Source organism: Arvicola amphibius, chromosome 4, assembly GCF_903992535.2.
Source record: "Arvicola amphibius chromosome 4, mArvAmp1.2, whole genome shotgun sequence".
In the NCBI taxonomy this organism is placed as follows: domain Eukaryota; kingdom Metazoa; phylum Chordata; class Mammalia; order Rodentia; family Cricetidae; genus Arvicola; species Arvicola amphibius.
In genome coordinates, this window is record NC_052050.1 from 12,086,357 (window position 1) to 12,098,959 (window position 12,603).

The 12,603-nt window shown below is 48.2% G+C and overlaps 1 protein-coding gene and 1 non-coding gene across 2 annotated transcripts in view; one reads left to right on the plus strand and one right to left on the minus strand.

The window, feature by feature from the left end:
- The window catches only part of Arsg (arylsulfatase G), a 141,545-nt gene that overhangs the window by 65,675 nt on the left and 63,267 nt on the right, over nucleotides 1–12,603 (minus strand). The window lies entirely within an intron of this gene.
- Nucleotides 7,571–7,678, plus strand: LOC119813803. The gene has a single exon (XR_005285257.1). It is a non-coding gene; the product is annotated as a U6 spliceosomal RNA (small nuclear RNA).

Consider the following 12,603-nt stretch of genomic DNA (forward strand, 5'->3'; position numbering starts at 1 on the left):
ATGGGTTCTAGAGCTAGGCTATCTGTACTAGCTTAAGGGCCTAAGGGTCTGTCCTGGTCTCGGTCATACAGATAGCATAGAGGTCATCCAGGCTATTAGCCACTTCTGGTCCTGGTTGTGGGACCTCTGCCTTGGGGATCCTCTAGCTATCAGGGTCATTTAGATTGCCATCCTGTTGTGGGATAATCTTTTTGTACGTTGTGATGATTGGTCACTTGGGTTGGTTTAATAAAAAGCCAATAGCTAGGCAAAATTTTAGAGACAGAGAGGACACTGGGAAAAAGAAGGGCGGAGTCACAAGGAGATGTCATGAGACGCAGAGGAAGCAGGACATGCAGGAGGAGAGGAAACAAGCCATGAGCCATGTAACAGCACATAAACCAATAGAAATGGGCTAATTTTAGTTATAAGAACTAGTTAGCAAAAAGTCTAAGCTATCAGCCAAGCTTTTATAATTAAGAGCTTGATACAGCCTGACCCAACATATAACAGACCATCAGCCTGTTAATCATTTTTGCTTCCCAACTTTCTGGATGGAAGAATAAGTTTGTCATCTTTCCCACTGGAAAGACAATCCTGTATGCTTAACATTCCTGGCTTCTCTGGAGATCTGTGGGTTCAAGGACCTTCGAGCTGTGCTCCCAACAAGCCCTCTAACCAGCCCATTATTTCCTTAATTATTAAGAAAAAAAGTTACACTCAAGGCTAGAAGTCATCAAGCCAGGTATCTTTAAACTCATAAACATTGGGGACAGGAGAGATGGCTCAGAGGCTAAGAGTATGTGCTGCTCTCCCATTTCACAGCAAGGCACCGTCCAGCTCTCTTACTTCACAATATTTGGAGAGCTCCAGCACGGGAGTTACCAAAATGAGAACCCTCTGATCAGGACAACACCAGTTCCCTCTGGTTTTACACACTATAACAAGGTCTTTCTTACTACAGAGATAGGTTAATTATGAATCAAACTCCATATCAAAAGTAAAAAGAGAGACAGATTCTCACTGTGTAGCCCAGGCTGGCCTGACGCTCTCTATGTAGTCTAAGCTGGCTTCAGTCACAATATCCTGCCTCCGCCTCCTGAATTCTGGGATTACAGGCTCAGGCTACCACATCTGGCCCGGAAACTGCATGTTTGTGAGTGGTTGGGCGGGGGTGGTGTTGCTGTGTATGTGAGAGTTCATGCATGTTCGTGTTTATATGTGCGTGTGTCAATATGTGTGCCTACTCCTGTATGCATTCAAGCATGTGCAAGGTGCACGTGTCTATAGGGGCCATGAGACAATTTCAGGAGTTGTTCCTCAAGAGTCATCCTTCTTGGTTTTGACTCTAGGGCCTTCAACCACCTGGAACTGTCAGAGTAGACCAGGCTAGCCAGGAAGCACCAGAGATCTCTCTGCCACCCTGGGACTGGGATTTTGAACCTGGATTGCCACCACACTTAGCTCTATTTAAATACGGATACACGGGTTCTAGAGATGAAACTCAAACACGTTATCAACCGGGCTTTATTATCTCCCCAGCCTGAAATGACAAGCAGCAAATAAGGGGCATCCTCGGGGAGCAAGGAAACTGCACTGTGAATCCCAGGCCGGCTGGCCAGGAAGCACATTCAGCTCCTGAAGCTCTGCTCCTGGCAGCAGGCCATATGATACCTCCTATGATCCTCCCTGTGACAGAATGAGGACAGGGATGGTGCCTGTGCCTACGCGCACTGCCAGGTTTACACAAGCTGGGTGAGGCTCTCCCTCCAGATCTTCCGGGAGATCCTGGGTTCATAGCTAGGGAACTCCGCCCTGCCAGCACTTCCCTTCTGTCTCCTTGGTCTCCCCGGGATGCAGGAAAATGTATTTGTGGCCTTCCTTCCCGCAGTTTCCAGGTGCCTGGCGTAACATTCCCAAGCATGGGTTTATTCCGGGCACTTGCAGCAGCCAGGCATCCTGGGATCACGGGGCTCAAACTCCTGAGCGAAAGCTTGGATGCCCATGTTGCAGGCAGCTGTCAAGAGCTGCGCTAGTAACTCCAAACAGCTCCATCCATGACTCTCAACTTTACTTCTAAACAAGCATCTATTCTTTCTTTCCTCTTGAGACTGAAGTACAAGGACCCTCCTAGCTCACACTCCGAGTGGTCCTCGTGATTATTCCCATAACCCTTACCTTGAATGCTTATAAAACACGTATTCTAACCCTGGGCGTTTTCCCAAGCACTTCACACACATTAAGCCATAAGCATCTGTTGCCCTTGGGTTTATTCTTTGTTGAATATATAGTTCGGAATGGAATGGTCCAAGCTTACAACACAGTAGGACCAGCTGCACAATTCGTAGTTCCCAAGGGGAAATGGAAAAGCAGAACCCCAGAACCCCACTACCCATTTCAACAAGACAACAAGGAATAGGATCCAGAGAAGCTTCTATGGACCACATGCCTCCAAAGTCAATGCTGTCCTAGAGCATCAGCCAGAGCTGATGATAGCCCTGCCAGTCCTCAGCCCTCAGCGCTTCACAGAGCCATAGAGAAGTGGCTGTTGGTCCTCAGCCTCCAGGTATGTCTCCCACAGAGCCAGTGGTCTTTCCTTTGCCCTCCTCTATAGGAATGCCTGACTCTTTTTGAGATGTGTCCCAGCACGCCCAGCCCTCCTCTCCAATCTTTGCTCTGTCAGGAAACGCTACCACCTCTCACCCAGTTGCTCAAGTCGAAGCATCGTCTGAGCCTGGCACAGCTGAAACCCAGCACTCAGAAGGCAGAGACAAGAGGGCCTCTAATTCAGGGCTAGCTACGTAGTCAGTTTTTGGACAGGCCTGGGTTTCATAGCAAGACCCTGCCTCAAAATCGAACAACAAAACCATAATCTCCCCCTCCCCCTCCCTCTTCCTCCTCCCCAGTATTTTGTTTCCAAATTGTCCCTGTTTGCTTTCTGTTGCTATGATAAACACCATGACCAACAGCTACTTAGGGAGTAAAGGGTTTATTGCATCTTACGACTCCCAGGTCACATCCATCACCAACAGATGTCAGGGCAGGAAGTCAAGGCAGGAACCAGGAAGCCAAAACTGAAGCACAAACGGCAGAGAACACGACTTACTGGCTTGCTCCCCATGACTTCCTGAGCCGGCTTTTGTATACACCCAGGATCACCTGCCCAGGGACAGCCCTGCAAATTGTATGTAGGACCCTCCCACACCAATCATTAGCCAAGTAAATGTCCCACAGACTTGCCTACACTCCAGTCTGGAGGCATTTTCTCAATGGAGCTTCCCTCTTCCCAGACCCTAATTTACCAACACACACACACACCTAGCTTTCTGTCTCCATCATCTGCAAACAGACCTTTGCTTCAACCCAATCTGCCTCCCAGGACCGCCACGTTGCAGAACTCCAGCAATTACCATATATACTATGCTCCGGCATTGTGTAGCGGGCCCAGCCCTGCTCCCCCACTTCTGTGCTCGCCTCTAGCCCCTCCCCACTTCCACTCCACTTTCAGAGGGGCAGCCAGAGTAATCTTGAAAAGCATTTAGCAGCTAACAATAGCCCCTGGCTCGAAACCCTCTACTTGGTTTTTTTTTGCTTTGTTTTGTTTTGTTTTGTTTTTGTTTTTGTTTGCTTCTGTACTCAAAGACAATCCACACTCGTTATGATGGACTGCCGACCCTCTATCGCCTTCCCAACCCGGAAGCTGGACGGACAGTTCCGTGCGGCTACAAGTTTCCTGAGATGGTTCCTCCCAGCCTCTAGCACAGTCAAGCGGGGTCCGGAGCACCTGGAAGTGACAAGACGGTGTCCTGTACTCTAGGGAGCACAGTCTCCTCCAGGAGACAACAGAGAGAGCCCCTGGGGCTGGACAGGGAGCCTCAAGAAAGAAGCCACAGCCTTTCCATCGCTTGCCATGAAAGCATGAGAGCCTGAAGTCTATCTCCCAGAACCCACATCTAAAAAAAGAAAAAACAAATTAAAAAGCTAGGCCCAACCTTGGCATCCTCCTTCCAAAAACCCATCTACCTCCTTTCCACTCAGTTGTGCTGTTAACTGAGGCACCACCTTCAAGTCTTTGCATCACTTTTTTTAAAAAAAAAATTAATTTAATCAAATTTTTTGAGACAGGGACTCAATGTGTATTGTGTCAGTGTCTACCATCTTGGTGCTGGGGAAGCAGAAATTCGGGCTTTCTGGTCAGCCAGTCCAGTCAAATTGTGAGTTCCAGATTCAGTGAGGGACCTCGCCACAAAAAGTAAGGTAGAGGGAAGGAAGAGATGGTCCAGCAGTTTAAAGCACTTGCTCTTGCAGAGGACTCCGGTGTGACTTCCAGCAACCACGTAGTGACTCACAACCATCCATAACTCCAGTTCCAGGGAATCCAACACCCTCTTTCAGCTCCTCGGGAACCAGGCACACATATGGTGCGTGTCCATGCATGCAGGCAGGCAAAACATTCATATGTAAGTAAGCATTTCCCAGCTGCCCTGATGTGAATAATCACACGGAAACTATATTAATTACAACACTGTTTGGCCAATAGCTTAGGCATGTTTCTAGCTAACTCTTACACCTTAAATTAACTCATTTCTATTAATCTGTGAATCACCACGAGGTTGTGGCCTACCGGTAAGGTTCTGGCTGGCGGCTTGCATCTTTCTCCTTCGGCAGCTTCATGGTGTCTCTTTTACTCCACCCACTCTCTCTCTCTCTGTATCTCTTCTAGCCTGGCTCTATTCTACCTTGCTATAGGCCAAAGCAGCTTATTCATCAACCAATAAAAGCAGCACATATACAGAAGGACATCCCACATCACTCATACACATAAAATAAATAAGTCTTTGAAATAAAAAAAATAAGGAGGAACACAAGTGAGGAATACCTCCGCCCCCATTGCATACGCACATGGGTGTGCTTGCACGCACACATGAATACACAGACACAATTTTTTTTAAGTGCGAAGATATGTGCAAATGCCAAAGTGAGATGAGTCCAATACGAGGAGTACAAAGAGGATAAGCAGGAGGCTGAGGCTAGACCCACCAACAAACATAGCTCGCTACAAGTCAGTCAGCGCTTGCTAATACGAGACTAGATGTGGACTTGCTCTAAAAGTCTCTCTTTGTCTGGAAAATAAGTGTGATTGGACCTCCCTCACCAGGTTACTTGAGAGATTCACGAGACGAAGCATATAGGGCAATCAGCAGAGCACCGGGCACACAGCAGGCGTTCAGAACTCATTGTTGTCAGCTGATAACACCAGTCAAACGTGGAGAAAGGGCATGCCAGCACAGGGTAAGGAGAGGAGGCAGAAGTGAGCAGGGAACACATGAAAGAGTGAAATTCCAGGACTAACTGGCACTTGGCTGCTGGTGATCCTGCACCAGCCTCGTGTTCCTGCTAGGTTAGCCTCGCTGTGCAGAGAACCATGCAGCCCTCATTCCAAACACCCAAGTCCACCTGCTCAATCAACCACTAGAAACTGAGGCACTACCCCAAGTGTTCAAACCTTTCTTTTTGAGACAGGGTCTCTCTGTGCAGCCCTGGCTGGCTTGGAACTCACTATGTAGGTTGATAAGACTGGCCTGGAACTCAGAGAGATGCCTGGCTCTGCCTCTCAAGACATGAAGTGTACCACCTGGTTGTGTTGATGTTGTTGTTGATGTTGTTGTTGTTGGTGGTGGTGGTGGTGGTGGTGGTGGGGTGTGCGTGTGTGTGTGTGCATGTATGCGTGCATACATGTATGTGTGTGTGTCCCAGGGATTGAATTTTGGTAATCAAGCTTTCTTAGTAAGTGGCTTTGCCAGCTGAGCTGTCTCTAGAGCCTGTATGTCACTTCATTTCCTGTGCTGCCATCCAGAACTCACATGGCCGCTGTCCCCCACTCCAGCCAATTTCTAATCCATTTTAGCACACTAACCAGACACTGAGTCTCTGGTCCCTCCATCTTCATGGACTGACTTCTGCTTATCCGTCAGAACCCATCGTGTTCTGCCTCAACCTACCTTTTCAGACTCCTGAGCCCTCACCGCCTGCTACAAGTCAGACTGTATCCCTCGAGAAGATACCCTGAGAGCTGGAGAGAGAGCTCAGCCGGTGACATAGCACACAGAAAGCAGACCACGGTAGCACAGACAAGGAATTTTTGTTCTGTGGGAGTGGAAACAGGAGAAGCTCTGGGCATCACCACGTCTAGTCAAGCAAGTGAACCCCAGCTTCCCATGAAAGACCCTGGCTCAAAAAAATTAAGTGGGCTTCCGGTAGTGGTGGTGCACACCTATAATGCCAGTGTTCTGGAGGCTGAGGCAGGTGGGTCCTCTGTGAGTTCGAGACCAACCTGGTCTACAAAGTGAGTTCCAGAACAGCCAGGACTACTACGCAGAGAAACGAAAATGAATAAGTAAGAAATAAAAAGTGTGGCCAGTTAGATGGTTGAGCAGGCAAAGTCACTTTATGCCATACCTGGCCACTTGACTGTGATCTGAGAGAGTCACGTGGTGTAAGCAACTCCCCACAGGCTGTTCTCTGACCTCTATACCCACACTGTGGTAAATATTGTAAGTGTGTGTGTGTGTGTGTGTGTGTGTGCATGCATGTGTGAACAAATATATCTTTTCTTTTAAAAAAAATCAATAAAACAAAGTGGACAGCTCCTGAATAATCAATCACACTGGAGGCTGACCTCTGGTCTCCGTATGCACACACACACAAGCATCTGCCTACCCAGGCACCCACAAATCAACGTAAAAAGAAGGTCTGTCGAAGTTCACATCCCGGTGTCTCCAGTGCCAGCTCTGTGGAAGCAGAGCCATTGCATGTGTGGTTTCAGCAGAGCCATACTGGAGCAGAGTGGGTTCTCATCCAATTTAACTGGTGTCCTTGTTCAAAGAGAAGAGAGGCGAGAGGGGGTAGACAGAGTGCAAAGATCCAGAGTCGCAAGGGGGAAGATGCCACATGAAAAGGGTGACGGGCTGTAGTGAGGTCAGTCAGTCCAGGCAGCCTGAAGCCAGCAGAAGCTGGAAGAAGACGAGAAACCTCCCAGCGCTTCTGAGGGAGCATGACCCAAACAAAACACTCTGATCTTCCAGTCTGCAGGACAGAGAGAGCCAATGTCTATGGTTTCCTGCTTCTCAAAGCATTAAAGGGACAGATAACCAGCAGGGTTAGTGGCACAGGCCTATGGTCTCAGCTACTAGGGAGACTACAGAGGATCGCACTCCAAGATCTGCCAGGGCAACAGGGAGACCTCGTCCTGCTTTGTTTATCGAGACAGAATTTCTCCGTGTAGCTCTGGCTGTCCTGGAACTGATGGGATTAAAGAGGAGGGGGGGCACCCAGGTGAGACCTGAGACCACGTCTTAAAAATGAACGAGCTGGGGACAGAGCTCAGCGATAGGGCCCTTGCTGAGCATGTACAAAGCCCTGAGTTCGACACCCAGCACCGCATAAGCTGAGTGTGATGGAGCACACCTGCCTGTGACCTCAGCATGTGGGAGGTGAAGGCAGAAGAATGAGGGGTTTAAGGACATCCTTGGCTACACAGAGAGTTCAAGGCTAGCCTGGACTACATGAGGCCGTGTCTTGGAACTGAAGAGTATTCTCTTCAGCAGCACACATACTGAATCGGAAACAAGACAGAGGGGATTGAGTGTGGCCCCGACACAAGGACGGCATGCAAATTTGTGAAGCGTTCTGTATTTTTCACAATAACTAAATTGTGGAGTTGATCTAGGTATCTAAACTGGGTGGTGGGTGGCACATACTTTTAATCCCAGCATTTGGGAGGCAGAGGCAGGCAGATCTCTGTGAGTTCGAGGCCAGCCTGGGCTACAGAGCTAGTTTCAGGATAACCAAGGCTATGCAAAGAAACCCTGTCTTAAAAAAAAAAGTGGTGTATGTGCACAATAGAATTGTTTTGTTGTTCAGTCAGGAAGAACAAAATGGACACAACTGGAAATAATCATATTAGGTGAATTTAGCCAATCACAGAAACACAAACATCCATAAGGTTCCTAGATATGAGAGAGAGAGAGAGAGAGAGAGAGAGAGAGAGTAGAAAGTTTAGGGGGACAACCCAGCTCATGGAAAGAAAAGGAGGCTTCAAGGGGAAACAGCTTCAGCATGTAATAAATACAGGCACGAAAACTTGAAAAACCAAAATATACTTTTTAAATGGAAGAATAAATGAAGGAATGACTCAGCTCACCCTTTCCTTGCCCTTTCAGATTCCTAGCTACCCACACAAACCTACCATCGTCACAGTCTTTGCTTGTACCCCAGGATGGTGAGCCGTGATTTTGGCAGCCCGTGACCTGTCTTCCCTGTCCTCACAGCTCTCTCTTGCTCATCTGTCAACGTCTGCACCAGGGCCATTAGAGTCCTGAGTGGCATTTTACAGCGGCGCACCTACCCTCCATGTGACTCCTATGGATCTGCTGATGCTTGTTCCCTGCCCCACCACAGTGGATACACTGTGGCCTCAGGGCCTTCCCAGGAAGTGATCAAGCAACATGACTTCCTCTGATCTTGCTGAGCCCAGGATCCAAATGGTGTTATTCAAAATCCAATCCTGAGGTCAAATGTGGTAGCTCGGATTGTTGGGAGACTAAAGCAAGAGTTGTGTCTTAAGTTCAAGGCTAGCCTGGGCTACATAATGAGTTCCAGGCTAGCTTGAGCTACAGGATGATACCTTGTCTCAAAATAAAATACAGCAAAGCTACACCTGGGATTTTCTGAATCAGGATGGGAAATAACTCCTTTCTCCCATGAGTCTTAGCACAGAGGATGGAGATACATTTCCTGTCTTACGGAGGCACCTGAGAGCCAATGGGTAAGCTGAAACAACCTCTCTCTACGGCTAAGTCCTTGACAGGAGTCTGTAGTCCTTTTGTTCTTGGACTGACTGAGTTGGGCATAAGCCACAGTTTTGCTGATCTGGGAACTGCATTGTCAATAATGGAAGCTGGGGACCTTGAAATATGGTGGAATCATGACAAACCCCTGCCTTCAAATAGCTGGTAGCTTGTAGATGGAAGTTTCTGTCCCACCTAGTCCTGCAGCCGTTCAGTCCCAAAGAAACACACACTTTATATTTATATTAATTATAAACTGTTTGGCTTATTAGCTCAGGCTTATTATTAACTAGCTCTTACAATTTAAACTAACCCATAATTCTTATTTATGTTTAGTCACATGGCTTGGTACCTTTTCTCAGTAAGGTGTTCTCATCTTGCTTCCTCTGCGTCTGACTGGTAACTGACTCTCTGCCTTTCTTCTTCTCTAGTCTGGTTGCCCCACCTATACTTCCCGCCTGGCTACTGGTCAATCAGCGTTTTATTAAACCAACTAGAGTGACAAATCTTTACAGTGTACAAGAGCATTATCGCACATAAGTGGCTCAACAAGGAAGGTAGACATGTCTGCTATGGGATAACAGCGAGCACAAGACATTCTGAGAGTATTTGTATTGGGAAACAGTCCTCAAAAGAAGTTATGTGCAAGGGGCAGGAAGTTTAGCTCAGGGGTAGAGCGCTTACCTGGCGTGCACAAGCACTAAAGGTAAAACTTGGCATTGAAGTTTGCCTTACCAGAAAAAGAGCCTCCATTTACATCTTACCTATGCAGTGATGCCCTGCCTGAGGGTATACACACCATGGTGATTCTAGGTACAGCACAGGGGTGGCTAGGGGGCCATCTTAGTGTGTGTGAATACAATCAGGATGACGATTTTCACTCTGGTTTAATCCAAGATGTGGAAACAAGGTCTTGCTATGTAGCCCAGGCTGATCTTGAGCTCAGGAGGTGGTGGAGGTGGTGGAGGTGGTGGAGGTGGTGGAGGTGGTGGAGGTGATATATATCTTCAAATCTTCGTTTTCTTGCTTCAATCTCCCAAATGCTAAGATTACAGACGCATGCTGGGGATCGAACCCAGAGCTGTGCATGCCAGATAAGCACTTGCCCAAACGCGCTACATCCTCATTCTGTTTTGTTTGTTTGAAGGCAGGGTCTCACTATGTAGCCTTGGCTGGCACGAACTCACAGAGATCCACCTGCCTAGGCCTCCCCAGTGGCAGCTATTTCTAGTTTTTAAATAATCTGTAGAATAGGTGTCTTTACAAATGAGTGAGCTTATAGGGAACACTGAGATTTTTTTACTTCTCCAAGCCCAGTGCTGGTGTGCATCTTTATACCAAGGCTTCTAATCACCTGACTGTACAGGAGACTATCAACAGCCAGTAGGCAATGGAGCTAGAGATTAAACCACCGTAGTCCTCGGGCTCTCTCCTATACAGCTTTCCTATGGGAGTTGGCCAGCACTCCTGGAGTATGACATCATCTAGGTCATGGTGTCACTAGGAACTATGCTTTGGCTGGGAAGGTCCTGAGGGCCATGCCCAGAGGTCCCAGTTCTTAGACCTGACTCAGATCCACACAAACCACAAAAGCTTGAGAAAGACAGAGGAATGTCCTCCACTCTGCACTTCCAAGGGCAACATAGGAACTAGAGTGTCAGCATGGTCAACAGGATTCCTATAACAGCAAAAGTTACACGGGAACCCAGAATTCCAAATTCCCCTGGTGAGTGTGAAGTCTGTGTGCTTAAGGGGGTGCAGATGGAGTGTGGAAAAGAGCTTAGCTTTGCCAGCGAGGAGGGACTTCTGTCCCCTGGATGGATTGTCGCCCATGGGTCTAGAGTGCTCCAAAGCTGCTGACCATTACTTCCTCCCACCTGGCACTGTGGGCTAAGGGTTTATATGTTCCTAGAAAATTTGCATGCAGGGGCTGTTGAGACGGCTCAAGAGGTAAAGGCGCCTGCCTCCAAGTCTCATCATCCAAGTTCTATTCCAAGAACCCATATGATGGAATGAGAGAATCAACTCCTGCAGGTTATCTATCCTCTTATCATCCACCATGGCTTGAGTGTGCACAGATAGGCACATGCAAACACACACACACACACACACACACACACACCCCGGGGGGGGGAAGAGGATGGAATAAATACACGTAAAAGAAAATTTATTTCACATATGGAAACCCTAGTCACTAATGTCATGGCTTGAGAGGTGAGGCCTTCAGGAGGCACCTGAATTTTGAAGTCCGCAGGGTAAAATCCCCCATGATGCCCACGATGAGAATAGTACCCCTATTAAAGACGACGAGGGCTAGGGCTGGGGCTGCAGCTCAGTGGCACACCATGCCTAGACTGTACAAAGCCATGGATGTGACCCCGACGCTGTAGAAGAAAAAGAGGAAGACAGTCTCTGTCACACTTTCACTGGGTCACAGAAGAATACAAGAAGGTAGCTGAAGCCATCCCAGAAGAATACCTCTTCCCAGAGCCCAACCAGGCTGACACCGTGGCCTTGCGGTTTCAGGCTCCAGAGCAGTAAGAAAGATGTGCCCAAGCCACGTGCTGTATGTATTGACTTTCCAGCAGCCTGCGCTAATGACATGGACAGGACAGGTGACTGACTACCTTGATTAACTGTAATCCCAGCTTGCTCGTCCGTAGCGTCTGTCCTGAGTGTGATGTCTCTGTGAACATTCTAAGGTCATCACTGAGAGCCGCCATAGCACACACATAGACCAAGACGTAGCTTTGCTCTCTTCTGCAGAGCGTAGATTCTAGATAGAAGGGACTTCAGCCTGCAGCGCTGGCCCCAGACACACCACCTTGGTGGAGCGAGGCCGCTCCAGCAATATCTGGCACATGACAAAAACTTCGAAAGAGAAACCCAAGGGGTTTGCTGGGATCTTTGGAGAGCCCTGCTAGTGCCCATCTCTCCACTTCCCCTAAATACGGAGATTTAAGACATGGCCCATGCGTTACTTTCCCACCCCATCCCTCCAGGCCACCGTGTCCATTTGGTAGGGCCTAACGAATAAGCACTAACCCGGCTTGTGATTTGGAAAGATTTTTTTTTTCTTCCCCAAATCTATTTGGGCAGGCTCAGGCCAGCTCACCAACAGGGGTCCTCATTAAAGTCTGAAAATACATTGTACGGTGAAGCTGGAAACTGGCGGCCAGACATTACAGCAGGCTGCTAACAAGAAAATCAGTACAAATTAAGACACGGCTAGACAGAAGCCAAGCCACTTGCCTTTGCATAAATTATGCGTGTTAGAATCCGGGAATGAGAATGCCAGAGAGCCTGCCGCGAGCGCCTCCGCAGCAGAGACACGCCACACACCGCAGAGCTCAAGCGTGCCCAGCCTTCATTGACAAAGAATTTAGAATAGATGACGAGGCTCTCGGTGGCAACTAGCTAAATTGCTATGTGACCGGCATAAAAACCATCCTTGTTCCATTCATAATTTAAAGGCTGAGCGGGGGGCGGAAATCAGTTTCTGAAATCATAGGTTGTGGCCTTTGTGTGTCAAGGGGGACAGGGCTGGGAGGTACGAACTGCAGAGATGACTTAGTTAAAGGGACTGACAGCTTAATCGGGCCTCCACATCACCTTCTCTTAAATGGGAAGATGACTGACTCTCCTGAGAAGGCTGCTAAGTCAAATCACTCTGTAAAAGACACCCAGACTACAGTCGACTTCAAGCAAACAGTGGGTACACGCAGCGGACTGGTTCCTTCATGATTCTTCCCATTTCCCATTCAGGAGCTCACTG